The sequence below is a fragment of the Vanellus vanellus genome (assembly GCF_965231255.1).
Source record: "Vanellus vanellus genome assembly, chromosome: 8".
NCBI classification, from domain to species: Eukaryota; Metazoa; Chordata; class Aves; order Charadriiformes; family Charadriidae; genus Vanellus; species Vanellus vanellus.
This window is the reverse complement of record NC_138913.1, coordinates 13,590,608-13,605,560: the sequence shown is the minus strand read 5'-3', so window position 1 is coordinate 13,605,560 and position 14,953 is coordinate 13,590,608.

Below are 14,953 nucleotides of genomic sequence, written 5' to 3'. Positions count from 1 at the left end.
ACCCTTTGCAAATGCAGCAGGGCATAGGGTGTCTGCGTACGCCTCACTTAATTACCTATTCAAGAGGAACAAAGCGTCTTTCGTACTGTGACTCCAAAAATTAATTAGTCTCAGTTCTCATTAAATAACGATCCAGTTCAGCTCTAATTAAATTAGGCTGCCTTTGACAATCAGCTGCAGTGTAGCTATTGAAGGTAACTAGCTCCTTTTCCCTGCACCTCTCCCCAGCGCCAGCAGAGGCAGGGATGCTGGCAGGGTCCTGCACCCCGGCCCTGCAGCCGAGCGTGGAGCACGATGGCCAGGATGCCCACCGGCCCTGGGAGCAGACGGCATGCAGGAAGCCTCCTGGACTTCAGGTCTTCTGTTGCAAGAACTAATGCCTTGGGGAGAACTTACTTCTCTGCAGCAAGACAACATGCATTCAGCATTGTATCTCAGCATGATCTGCTTTTCGTCACTGCTGTGTTCAGCCCCAGGCGTTCCACATACCCCTGCAAACTCCCTTTCCCTGGCCGCCAGAGGAGACTCAGCTGGGCTCAGCATCTGTCCCCTTCAAGGGCAAGCAAAAAAACCCATGCTTCAGCTAGAGGAAGAAGGACATGGAGGTTCTGCCCAGTCAGATACAGGTTCCTTAGAAAAGGGAGGGAGGGGGAGAGGGAGAAGTTTATGACATCAACCTGTCATCACTGATGCCGGCCCTAAAAAGTCAGCAAGTCAGACAAGTGGAAAGAATGTGCACGTCTGCAAGTTTCAGACACTCTCTCCTTTGGGTTGCTTTCCACCAGTCCAGTTTTATACTCCAGCTCCCGAGAGTAAGTGAGCATGAAGACTCTAGATAACCTTCTGCGTGCCACTCACTAGTTAGTTGACTCCTAACATACTTCCCTTCGCCCTCACTTTTGCGAGGCTGGAGTCCTCACCTGCTTAGCTGTTTCTTTTATGGAAACTGCTCCATGTCTTTGCTCATTCATTGATTCTTTTGAAGTTTGACCAGATTACCAGAGACCAAAACACTTCCCTAAAAAATCACTGAGATAATACAATGTGCAAGGAACTCAGGGTGGGGAACCGCCACACCAAAATAGCTTTTTCTCCTGCAACATTTTACAAATCCCAAGAGAAGGAAAAGATATAGAGGCAGGGAGATTACAACTGCTTATAGATCTGCAGCGTCAAGTCACTGATAAGTATTTCGGAGAGTTTGCATGATCATCTGTGTCAATAAAGCATGACTGAATAGTAACCTTGTAAAATTAAGACCAACTGTCCAGCAAATAGTTACATCAGCTTTCATGGACAGCACCACTATTAAGCCCAATTTGAAATGTCACCTTTGCAAACGAGCACCTGCCTATCTCCCTGGCACACTTGCACTTTTATTTCTCCAAGGTGGCTATTGGGTGCCAACCAATGTCCTTATTCATGCCATAAATGCCTGCTTCAGAAGAAAGGCAATTGGACCTGCTGCCTCCGCCACCACTCATTTCCCAGGCAAGTAATGCAGCTCGAAACCCCATCAAACCTCCATGCTCAGATCTGTGGAAACTTGTAGTGTTCCAACAAGTTAAAATTACCCTGAACTCCTTGCAATCTGAGAGCTCCCAAAGTGCCCCCACATTAAGGAGATTACACAAAAATGTGAAATGCTCAAGTCATTTGAAGTTGCCATGTGATGAGCGCAGAGTAAAGGGACATTACTGGACTGCTTTGGATGATTCTGTAAAGCCTTGTAGCTCGGGATTCAAGCAGCACTAGGAGATGTACACACATCCCTTAAGAGGTGTCAGACAAAGATGGAAAGGGGCAAAGAATAGCTCTAGTAGGGACAGACACCTTGGCTCAGGTAAGGTCTGTACACGCTGCAGCTCTTCTTACTTGATAAGACCTTCTGGGAATCAGTGAATGGAAATCATTCTGTGTAAGTTATATATGCGGTGGTGCTAGCTAGGAATGCGAGAACATGGGGAAGAGGTCAGGAAACATAAACCACTAAAGAGAGACAGACCTGCAATAACTGAGCCATTTTCTCAAGCATAAGTGAAAAAAAAAAGTACGTGTTCCCACTTGCATCCCTATAGCACATACACAGAGAGCTGTTAAGATGCCTCTCTTCGGGCACTGCAACACGCTGTTCACTGTAACAGTGTCCAAATGCTGCATTCCCACCTCTCTCCTTACCAAGGTTTCAGCAGAAGGTGGTACTCTTTGCAAGAAAGCTTTCAAGAAGATTTTGATAGCATGCTTTTTCCCCTTCTGCCTCTACAACATCCATGCTCTCCTTGCTTTTGGAGCTGGCCACTTCCCACCGCTGCCAACAGATGCTCAGAAAAATAATCCCTACAAATTTTATGCCACCTGGTGGCCAGGTAGATAGAAAACACAAGTGCTCTGTGCTCTTTGAAGGGAAGGCTGCAAGAAGTGGTCCAGCTTTTACCAGATTTAAGAGAATTTTAGTAAGAACATTTATTAAACCAGGTTGTAAGAGAAGTACCAGTGGGGGAGACTATTTTATTAGACGGCATTCCTTCATCGGGGGACCTCTCTGCTGGGGATTTATATTGCTTGTTATTGCACTGCAACCTCAGTATAATGCGTTAGGGGAAAGAAAGTTTTGGCAAAACAAACCAAAAACCCCTGACCCTGCATTTACCACCAGACAAAGCCCTAGGAAACCTGACCTCACTGTCTGCCATTCACAGAACCCACCTGCCTGTTGCTAAAATTGAAAAATTTTGTGATCTGTCCCAGCAGGGAAGGAAGAGAGCCTGGGAATGGACTAATTTTATAAGCTTCTCTTTCCCACTTGCATGAGAAGGAACCGGTGCTGGTGGTTTTGCTGCAGAAAGAAGCAACTCTGGGCTCATACCCCGGAGCCCACGCTGCAAGGAAGGAGCTGGCCTGTGACGCACAAAGCTGATGTGCGTATGCAGGGGAAGCCCTGCAAAACCCAAATGACACAAGGTGGTTTTTAGCTGCTCTGCAGCTCTGATTGCAACCACTTCCCCGTCACGGCAATGAAACTACCTACCAGAGTCAGGCTTTTGGAGCAACACACGTATGAATAGGAGCTGAACATCACACTGTGGTCCAAGGAGTGGCAACAAAGATGTACCTCAGGGACAACCACCCTGTCACTGAAAAGAGTCGTCAGTGGGCTGTAGGATTAGTTGCTTTGGAGATGTAAATTTGGATGAGCTACAATATGGGTGTGTTATTTTTGGATGCCAAGTATCCTTTTAAATTAGCGTTGTTTCTTAGTGTTGCATTAAGGGAAACGGAGGCAGGGGAAGGAGGAGACCGAATTCCCCAGCTGAAGTAGAAATACAGCTTCTCAAGCTGCAAAATGAAGGAATGTGCAGCAAGCAGATCCCAAATTCAGAGAGGGTTAGTGGGAGCATTGCTCCACACTGAAGGGTCTTATTTGAGTGGGGTGGGAGATGCACAGTGGACTTCTGTCCTGGCCCACGAATCTGAGAAAGATCATGTTGCCAAGTAAGCTACCAGACAGCAGGAGCCTTTTCCCTAAGAGCAGCTCTCGGATCCAAAGCCTTTTCAAAGCCACTGAAAGAGGTACCCAGAGCTCACATTTATGCAGTGATGACAAGTTGCAAGAGGATTCCACTTCTTACATTGTACATATGAGGATTTCAAGGGCTTTTGACTTCATCTAATCAAAAGCCATTTTCACCACAACACTCAAAGACTTTGTGTGAAATCAAGATAGTTTCTTTGCCAAGTTTTCTCCGGGTAAACTATTGCTCCTCATGTGCCAAGTTGAGTAAAAAGAGAGTAACAAGTTTTAACATTTTTCTCTGCTATTAGTCAGAGAGGAGAGTTAAACCGCTGAGGCTTAAGTTTTCCACAAAAATTCAGTCTAATTAAAAAGAAAAAAAAACGCATAGGAAATTTTACCAGGGTGCCTGAAGACAGGGACAGAGGAGAGAAAAGCTAAGACAACTCGTGCCAAATCAGGGTCCTCTTGTCTCCTACAGTAAGTTGTCTCTGTGACTGAGGCACGGATTTTGCAGAAGTTCAGTCTGAGCTGCAGACTTCACAGAGTTCCCACACAGTAGAAACAAAAGCAAGAATCTCACGCTGCTTGTGAACGTTTCTGCAAGGCAGTGCCTCACCCAGTTCTTAACAGGAAGCTTCCCATTAACAATAAGAGAAGGATGACGAATAAGTGCTTACACACTCTCCAAACCCATTCACTTCCAATTGTTTTATGATATAAACCATGCCAGTCACACAAGTGTCTCAGGGAACTCGTACTCTATATGTTCAAAATGAACGAAAATGGGTCTGTGGCATATCTTGTCCATTGCACCGTACTGCATGCAAACTTGTTTGCAGACAATCTCGAGATGATGCTCTGGCTGGCTATTACCAAGAACAGATCTGCATCCCATAGCCCCCCTTTTCACATATGTTGTGTCAGGTATTGCTAGAAATGGGGGGAGGGGGGGGAGGGGGAACCTTCTGTTTTGTAGAGCTGAATGCAAAGTCACATCTGATATGCCGTGACTAGCCTCCAAAAGCAACCCTACACTGAAGAGCTTGTAGGAATTTCCCACTGACCACCTGCTCTTGAAACTGCAGGGGGAAATCCCACACACTCTGGGATGAAGGGAGTTCAGTTAAAAACAGCCCTTAACAATTACAGCTGCAGGTTATTTTTAATTGAATTCAGATGATGAATGTGAAATAGATGATTTCAAGTGAGATAAGCAGGGAGATTCTTACTCTTGTCAAGAAGGCACACAGCACACGCTCTCCCCAGCCAGCCTAGAGAGGAACTTTTTAATCACTGAAAGAGAAATTATAGGTCCAAATGATAAAGGTCTTCAGTGCTCAAAATAGCCCGAGGGCAAGTCAGCAGGAGGTGCTGGTTCTTGTCTCTGGACAGGCCTAGAAGGCCCGAGGAGCTTTGTCATTCAAGGACTGACCGCAAAGTTGGAGTCTGGTTCTCCCTGTCACATCAATACCACGGCTGTCCTCAGCCCTGGAGAAGGGAGAGGGAGGATGTTCTCACACTTGCTGTGCTGCAGTTCCGAGATGGCTACAGACTCCTCACACAACCTCACGTGCAGTGCTGAAACCGTCTGGGCAACAGCTTCCTCACCAGAAGAACAGGGACAAGATTTCCTTTCTCCCACTCTGTCTTGTCCATCTAGACGATAAGTCCTTTTACGTGTAAAAGATGCTGTGAAACAAGGCAGAGTTTTTGGTAATGTATGGGTACCAGTAACTAAACTATGGCTTTGGTCCTGCAGCACTGCCAGCTGCTTTTCACTTGTCACTGTGCGTTCGGATGGGTAATTGGATACTGAAACAGCAGCTTTGTAGGCACAAGGGATGTCCCTCAGCATTGACAGAGAATCAGAAAAGGTTTGATAAATCTGGGGTATTTTCCACAGAAGCCGACAAAAACATTCATTAAACTAGAGCCACTCTATGTCAGGCTGAATACCAACAGAGCAATGTGGACATGTGCACAAACTGTGAAGATGGACATCTCCCCACACCACAACATCTTTTATTTAGATTCTGAGCTCATTTTATCCATGCATGTGGTAGAACTGTAAAAAAGACAAAAAGTCTTTTCTAGGCTATTGTTACATGGAAATACAAGTAAATTCACTCCAGCGGAACTTGATCAACACTAATTTCTAATGTAATGAGAAGAGCATACATGCAGCTCCTCCCTTTCCCTCAACCCCAGACCTTTGGGGGACATTATTTCCATTAGAAAGAATGGACTGTAAATGCATGTGTGCAAAAGAAAGGGATGAGCAGAGCTGGAAAAAAGAAATAAATCATGCCTATAAGTGTACACAGTGTTTCACAAGATAATTGCAGGACAAATAGAAAGCATAGCAGAGCCAAACAAACACAGACAGCCCGCGCTACATTCTCATGACCGTCTCAAGAGCATTATAAGGCAGAGGGAAATGGACTAGATAGACTTCTACTAAGCCATTTCCTGGTATCTCAAAGATGGCTAAAATTAAAAATCAGAGTAGAATCACTACTGAGTAGGTACAGGTCTGGCATACGCTGTGCACATCCAGTGCCCGTATGCTTGGAGCAAGGCATAGCTTAGCACAAGAGGGAACCAGTCTACTAAAGGCAGTCTACAGCTGCCACATGACAAAAACCTCCCATGACTCAGCTAGGTGGGATTTGGGCTGGCAAGCCCCCTGCAAGCGCTTTCACAAACCTTCACTGCAGCCTGCCCGACCATTCTCTCTGTGTAAAGAGATCCAAGTTAGCTGGATAGGTTTTATAAAATCATGCTAAGAGCTGGAAAGGAAATCCAGCAGTTACCTGCCACAATTTAAATGCAAAGTAAATATCAGGAAGCCACCATCCAAAGAACCGGAGGAAGAGGCATCCTGAAAAAGTACATCCCATGGAGTGTCACCCCCCCCAGCCCAGCTTATCTGAATCACCTGCCCAAAGGGAGCACCATTGCACTTCACCGTGGCTTAGCCCTGGGCTCCGAGCAGCTGATCACTGGTAGCTTCCCAGGACCCTTTCAGAAGTAGCAGGCACTGCACTTCTACCTGGAGCATAGGCTGATTTGTTAACTAGCTATTGAAATTAGTAATCCTCAGTTGAGTCAACAGTTAGGCAGTTGCTTATATCACCTTACAAGGAAAAAAATATTGACACTCTTATACTGTCAACAGATCTAGAAGTAGGCAAATATAGACAGAGATAGAGTATCCAGATAACCTGCCAACCCCTGCCAATTGCAAGCAAAAACATAAACAGAAGGCTTTCTGCTTTATGAAGAATTGCAACAGGGCAGCAGCTACATGAGGAGCCCTGGAAGCATCTTCTGACCTGAGTTTGAGGCCAGAGGAGCATTATTTCGCTATCTCAAGGATTTTCCTGCTCAGAAGAGCTGCTGACATTATGGACTTGAGCAACTGCAAAGCAGTGCCTCTGTCCCCTTTGGCAGAGGCAGCAGGATTTTACACATTCAGCTGCAGTTGCCAGATAACCCAGTAGAACTGGAGCAGTCTGGATTTCGAGCCACTTTAAACCAAAATCCCTAATTTTACTTAAACCGAATCTTGATGTTGTCCTGCTCATTGTGGCTTACTTACAAAACTGACACAGGTATCCTCAGTCTAGAGCCTAGCTCAGATTTCAAAGATATAGTACATATCCCTGCTCTTCATCACTCACCGTTTTCACCCAAGGCTGATAAATGTTAGAAAATGTTCAGCCAACACACGCCTTGGATTATCCTGCCTGAACCTTCTTCTATCTTCCATGCTTTCTCCCATTGTTCTGTCTCTTGTAGTTCTTCCTTCCACAAATACCCTAGAAGTCTTCCTTCAGCTGTTTCCCCAGAAGGTCCTTTCCTTGGGCATAGCGTTTTAGGTATCACTGGGCCTGGGAGGGACTGATGCTTTAACAAGTTACTCCTATGGTAGTACCTCTGGAAAGGTCTTTCCCTAAGAGCCCAAATGTCCTTCAACAAAATCAGGCAAATTGTTCTTCCTCCTAGAGCATCTGGGACAAGGGCTGGGTGAGCAGCTGGTAACCCTTTCAGCAATGAGTTATGGCTGATACAACTGGTAGAGCTCCTTTGTCATACAAAGACCCGTTCTTTACAGGGGTATAATTGTGAAGATTGCCTTAAGGGCAAAAAGAAACCCCTCCATCTCTACACTCAGCCCCTTGTTCTATTTCTTTTTTGAGTCAACTCAGAGGAAGACTATTCAATCCATTTCCTCATGAAAACCACACAGACTCTCCAACAATGACAAGTGGCTGCTTAGGCTAACCACATGCATCCCCACAGCCCCGACTTTCTAACACACTCTTGGCAAAGCCAAAGGGACACATTGGTTTGTGGTCCTGTGGGGAGTAAATCTCTAATGGAGGCCTGAAGCCCACACCAGTCTGGGATTAGCACGCATGGAGTAGTTACTGGCCGATGTTCAAACAATTAACCTCAAGGGAGGGTAGAGGTGCAGACATGCAGGAGAAAGATTTTAAGATATCAGACAGACTTTCCACAATGTCTATGAAGGTTCAGCTCTGAGGACAGGCATGTTCCAGGTTTAGATTTGTGAGGTTGAAGAAGACAAAATTCATGCTCAGCCCATCAAGAAATGGGCAAAGGTTCAGTCTGAGCTGAAATTTCTTCTACCTGAACCAGTTTGCCCAACCCTGGAGATGCTACTCAAGATATTAGCTTTGCTGAGGTTCCCACCTGACATCTTTCAAGGAGGGCAGAAGGGCTCAGAGAACTCCAACTCCACCTTGGCTTATAAACCTGCCAAACATGTTTCTTGGCAAGGTAGCAGAGTCATTTCCCCAAAGGCATGGCGGTTTTGCTTTGTCTTTTACCAGGTTCTAGCCCTGTGGTGCTAGCAGTTGTCACTGGGAGACAATCCTAAACCAAGAAAGCAAAGCGGAAAAAAAGTAAATAAATAAAAAACAACAAAAACTTTAAGACCACAACTACACACAAAAAGGACACGTTGTTGAGCAGACAAAAGCCAAGATGGATGAAAAAAAAATGACTCACTTCTTTTCAAAAGTTTTTTGCTTGTTCCAAAGTAAAAACAAATGGTGGAATAAGTCATTTCCATTGTGTTTAGCTGCTCTCTGTGGTTTTTTACCAGTAGCCACAATTGTCTGTGTTGACTTAAGTATTATTTATAAGGTACAAGTATGAGTTGTGGAAAAGTCAATCAGGGATTTGACAAACTGCAAGAAAGAGCTTGGAAGTTTTCCTGGTCGTCACTGTGCCTGAAACTCACTACCACTGTCCTCTTTCCATCTCTTTCCCTTTTCTGCCCTTGATAAGAGAGTTTTGCCATTTCTTCCTCTTCTGTATTACAGGCTGAAAATACCGCGGCAGGAATATACCCAACACCAGCGGTGACACGTGCTCTTTCAGTAACAAAAAGGAAAACACCGGCACCTCATTTGAGAAAACATTGGAAATGGAAGAGCAAAGAAGATTAATCGATTCTCTAGGAGACCTACAACCACCCAGGCCACAATGAGACTGTCTGTTCCCCCAAAACACAATAGAAACAGAGATGTGTCAGTGCAATCAGTGCGGAGATGCCCAAGCAGGCTCTGTACGTGGCAGCCTTGGATTGCCAGGATTGATGAGGGCTGCGCAGATACTTCTGTGCTGATGGCGCTCGACCAGCTTGAGTCTGGACATGACCTGGCCACATTTCCAGGCACCGTTGTGCAAACCTAGTCACTTTCTTTCTGGACAGGAGTAACATGCTGAAACGGCACGTTTTCTAGCCTGCACGTACTTACTGGCTCATATCTCCAGTTGACAGATCACCATTTTATGCTCTACCACGACAAAACCACCTGATCCCCCTCTCCTCTCTCTTTCTCTTGCCTGTCTTGGCTCAAACGTAATTTGACTTGAAATTTCAAAGCAAACTAACAGATTTTCATTTTAAACCAACTTTTGAGAACTGCTTCAGATTACTTAATACCTGCAGATACAGAAAAATGTTCAATTTCAATCAAATATATTACAGAAGTTTTATTCAATACTTCCAGGTCAACGTACTGTGCTGGGTTGCAAAAAAAAAAAAAAAAAAAACCACCCTCATTATTTCCTGAATATCTTGACACTACTTCTCTCTCTTAGGATGAATGCAAACATATCTTAGAGTTTCCCAAGGGACAGAAATATTCTTTCCTCTCCAGTTCTGCTCTGTTAGCCACCTAAATATGTTGGCTGCATATTAGGACCTGGAGTTGAGTATTTACTGGGAAAGTAGACACCTTTCTTAAAAGGTGCTTCTCATTAAAAATAGCAACAAGGTAATCTGGGATGAGAACAACAGAATCCAGTCAATGCCCTACATAAACAAATGCGCTGAACCTGACTATTAGAATACCATAGGCTTGCAGAGTTTGTAGGAACCTTTTTTGGTTTTGATTAGCACAAGATGCCTCAGTTGCTTCCCTTGACTCACCTCCTAACATAGCGATTGTAGTCTCAAATTGGGGCAGAAGTCAAATACAGGCGACATGATTCATGTGTTTCTCACTTCAATCCACCCTCCTCTTCTTGGAATTGAATTGTCATTTGCTTTGAAGTTCTATTATCTCAAGTTAACATTTATCGGAATTGCAACCTGCTCAATGCATTGTTTTGGCATAAATTGTTCTATTAGTGCAGCGATCTCACTGCAGAATGCAGCAGGGTGGTGACAAGGAGAGCTTTCCTGCAGCAGGGCCATGCGGTCCTCATGCATTCAACTCATTTAGATTTGTTTTGTACACACCGCAGCAACTCTACTGGCACACGAGCAGAATCAGAATAGGGCCCCAAACTGCGGCTAGCTTTTGACCTATGCGCCCTTCTCTGCTGTGGAAAGGTTGACTCTGGATGTCTCAAGTCAAGGTTGAAGGCACTGCAAACTTGAATAACCTCGGAGTGATCCTTACCCTGTGTAAGAACTGTAGCTAATCTCATCTATTGTCAATTAAAACAAACAAGAGAAAAAGAGGTCCAGCTCCAAAGCCAAGGAAATCTGGGCTAGTTAAAAACAACAACTTTGTTTTCTTTGCATCTTGCTGTGTCCATACTGATTATCTCCTAAGTTGTCTTGGCAAGACTTCTCCAAGACCAATTTTAAGTATGCCCTTCACTATTCTCTCCTTCTAAAGCAAGATATCCTGCCCCAGGCTACCAGCCTCTTTGATTTGTACTGGTCCCTCATCAGAATCTAGTGAACTGTCATCAGGTTCCCTGGCTCCCTCAAGCCAACCCTTGGTATTATAAATCTCGGAGTTTTTGAAATTGCATACGAAAAGTTCATTGGCTCAGCCATTCTTAAGCCATGATTAATAATCAAAATAATAAAATGTAAAAAGAAAAGTTAATTACACCCATGCTGGTAACTAAAGTGAATAGATCTCTTGCACACAAAACAAATCCCTGTACATTGACTTCCTCTGAGTCACGCCCCAATACACCCACGCCTCGCCTCACTAAGGTATTTCTCATGTCATCGTAGCCTAAAGCAAACACCTACACTCTCTTGGAGCCTGCAGAAGAGAGAACCCAACCTTGCAGCATTGGGATCAAAGCTGCAAACGCCACCATCTTCCCCAGGATGTCCTGCAGGCAACAACATGGAGGTGGTGGCTTGGCCTGAGGTCATTTTTCTCAAGGGAGAAGGTGTGTGATGGCTTCTAATGTTGCAATAAGCTCCAGATATTGGGCCAGGTACAACAAAGGAGGACCCAGCTCCTCTGGCCACATTCAGTGTGGCCTCTCTGAGGACCATAGTTTGGAATGAGTGAAATGAGGCTCCCTCTTACACCACGTGCCTAATTTCAGACTGGGGTTTGCAGAGATGCTTGGACAAATTTGCATTGCTCTGCATTCAGAAAGCGGGGAAAGAGAGAGATATTAAGAAATAGAAGAGAAGACAGATGCAGTGATAAGAAAGGAACAAGGGAAAAGAAAAAAAATTACAGAAAAAAGATGAATACTCAAGTGTTGGAAATGCTTTCAAGAAAACACAGTCTCTTGCTCCTCCCTGGTCTGTTTTGTTGGGTTTGCATTTGTGAGCACATCGCCCTCTGATAGCTCCAGTTTGCTGCTACAAAACAACCCTGGGCTAACAGTTTTGCAGGGTCCCACTGCATGAGCAGAGGTTTTTACAGATGAACACTCTTTGTGCAGTGACCTTCCACAAAGCATCCTTGCATCAGCTCTAGCTCCTGAAGAGTGGTGTTTCCCACCAGATATAGAAAATTTAATAAGTATTCGGGCTTTTGGGTTAAGAAGAAGGGCAGGTCATGTTATGGTCATGCAGTGCCCTTAGCTTGCTGTGAACCAGCCTAGTTTGAAAGCCTCAGTAAATCTCAGCCACCATGGAGTGACCTCAGGTGCCTCTGGGCTGCAGCTGGTTCTCCTCACCACTGTGTCACGTGGCCTCAGCTCCTTGGCAAGCCTCCTGCTGCTGTCATTGTCCTCCTGCCAATGCTGCAACATGGCTGGACATTAGTTCCCAAAGCCAAGAGCAGAACCCATGGTCTGGCCTGCCACCATTACTCTGTTATCACCCAGCACACCCTGTGTTTGCCCCATGCTGGCTGCAGGTTCACCAAGAAGGTCTACACATCCCAATAGCAAGTCCCCACACTGGTCATGTCTTCCAAATACCTGCTGGAGACAGGGCAGAAGGCACTGTGATTGTGTTCTCCCTGAGGCCACCAGGCTTGTTGAGGAGGGCTTTACTGGGTCAAGTGCCCACCACCACCTTTGAGCAGCTGCAAACCCCTCAGCTGGGGCTGAAGGTGACCCTCAGTTCTGACTTACATCATACATGTGCTGTGGGTTGGACAGTGCTTGTCCTGGGCTATTTTGAGCAGCTCAATCATTATTTTTTTAGGGCAAGACTCTTGTAACATCCAAGCCTGAAGCAACACCTTTCACACCAGCAGGGTTAGCAGTATAACCAACTCCAAAACCAGGGACATTACATACAGAAAGGACAATGAGTGATCGTTCTTCATGGCCAATGTATTATCTGCAAGGCTTCCCAGCCTCAAAAGTTAGAAACAAAAGTTAAAACTGAGATTAACAGAGTGAGTGAAGCAGCATTTTCTTGCCATGCACTGCCTTCTCACAGCTGTGACCATCAAAGCAAAGGCTGGGGCCACTGAACTGGATTTTCAGCAATTGTGCCATTGAGACAGATGAGGAGTTGAGAGGACCCTCACCTCCTTCCCAGCTCACATGGACATTTTGGGCATCCCTGAATTTACAATGGCTGAAAATCTCAGGAGAGTGAGAAAGGTGATGTATGGAGCAATTACGCCCATGTCAGTAACTGTGGACTGAAGTACTTCTCTACCTGTCCGTGCCAGCAGTGTCCCTACCTTTCCTAATGGTATAGAAAAGGAACATTATTAGCTGCATGCGGCACGCTGATGTGTTTCAAAATCTTTCTGGAATACCAACACCCAGCCAAACAAACAGAGCGGAGCATGCTGCAACGAATATCTGCCCCATCTACAAACAAGAGCTCTCCCAATTTCAGTATTAGTAACCTGCAGTGAAGAATGCAGCCTATGGAGCTGCCAGCTCTATGCCAAGCAGACACACATCAGGGCTTCTCTGCAGCAACCAAACAGACAGAGACCCATGAAAAGGTGATAGCGATGGCACAGTTGGATAGTCCCGAAATACCAGTTTCCCCATAAATACGCAAATCAATTAAAGGTTACGAAATGCAGTAATTTTCTATGGGTGTAGCTACATGCTTCTGAATTTAATGAGCAAGTAAATGAAGTTGGGAGAGAGAAAGCAGAAACACACTTTGGGCTTCTTCTGTTTTGTTCTTCAAAACCTACAAAACTTTGCAAGCCTTAGATCACACCTGGTGACCCTTACAGGACCTTCCAGTTCGTGTCATCCTGCAAACAGTCGCTCCTGACCACCATCCCCTTGGGCCTGATGACTCTTGGGAGAAGTAGAATTGCCTCTCAGGCACAGAAATTCAGGCACTTAGATGGGATATAGTCCAACCAATTTTACCTGGCGTGAGGAAAAGGACAGGGCTAGACAAAATGTCAAAAAAGCGAAGACCTGCAGAGAGCATTAGGACTCAAAATGGACTAAGTCCAATGTTGCCCCGTTTTCTGTCCTTTGAAAAAAGCTTTAGCAATTTTCTTTTTCCAGAGCCAGATAAGGCATCTTAAGCATCCAGAGAGGTTTTATATCTCCTGCAGGAGGACGACCCTATCCCTACAAAGGACAGGCATCTCTGTATGATCCTCTTTCTCAAAAAGCAGAAGAGTTTCCCAGATGAACTTCATGTGAAACCTTCATAATGCCCCAACTTTGTCTCTTAGCATATAACCTGACCTCCCTGGTATCCTACCTTTAAAATGAAATAATTCTTTAATGCTTTAGAGGCAAGTGTTCACATATGTCTATGAGCCTTTTGGCTTGTTTGCCTTGCTTCCTTTACAGGGAATATTTCTGCTAATTCAGAGCCATGACTGAGGACTTTACCCTCATTTCATTCTCTGCTGTACTTTTTTTTTGGGGGGTCATCCTTTGCAGCAGCCCATTTTTTACAAAAAGGTGATAAGGTGAGTCATTCCACTGGCTTTCCAAGGCCAGGGGAACAATGAGGACTAGCCCATGCACAGGCGATAATAGGCTTTCTGAATCATTCTGCAACAATTTCTTGGCATTACACTTGAGAGATGAGATACACCTCCAGATTTCTCCACTCCCCAAAATAGAAGATACTGCCACTTGGGCACATTTAGTACTCGAAAAAGTAGGAATAGAGTTGCTGTGCCATTGGAGGCAGTCATAGAATGTCCTTATCTTAGTTTTCGGTGCACAGCCCCATATTTGGTTGCAATTTGCTGCTTGCAAACCCACTTCTGGGACCACATTTGTAACGCTACGTGCCTTAGTCCTAAACGCTCAAGCCATAGTTGAGGGCTTGTTCCCAGATTCAGGAACTGATGCTTTTAGGCATGATCAAAGATCTGGCATTCCTTCCAGGAGAGGGCAGCAGCCCTCACTCAGCCCAAGATCCAGAACTCTTAAAACCATTGCTTTCTGGTCACCGGCAATTTTTATAGTCAAAATAAGAGATATCTGCTGTGCTGGGACGCAGACAGAAGCACGTAGTTTTAATTGAACAGCAGATATGGAAAGCAACACTTGGCATCTCATTGAAATGTTTGGGTTAACCAGAAAGATATCGCATAAAAGAATACAAAAGTTCAAACTCTACAGTATAAACTAAAGTGAGAAGAAAATCATTAGATTAAATGTTCTTTTAAGCCCCCTCCAACTTTAAACCCCTTAATTAGATCTACTCCAAGCTCATTAATTTTACAGAATTAAAAATAAACAAAGGAAAGAATTCAGTAGAATTTAATATCACAAACCAAAGAATCT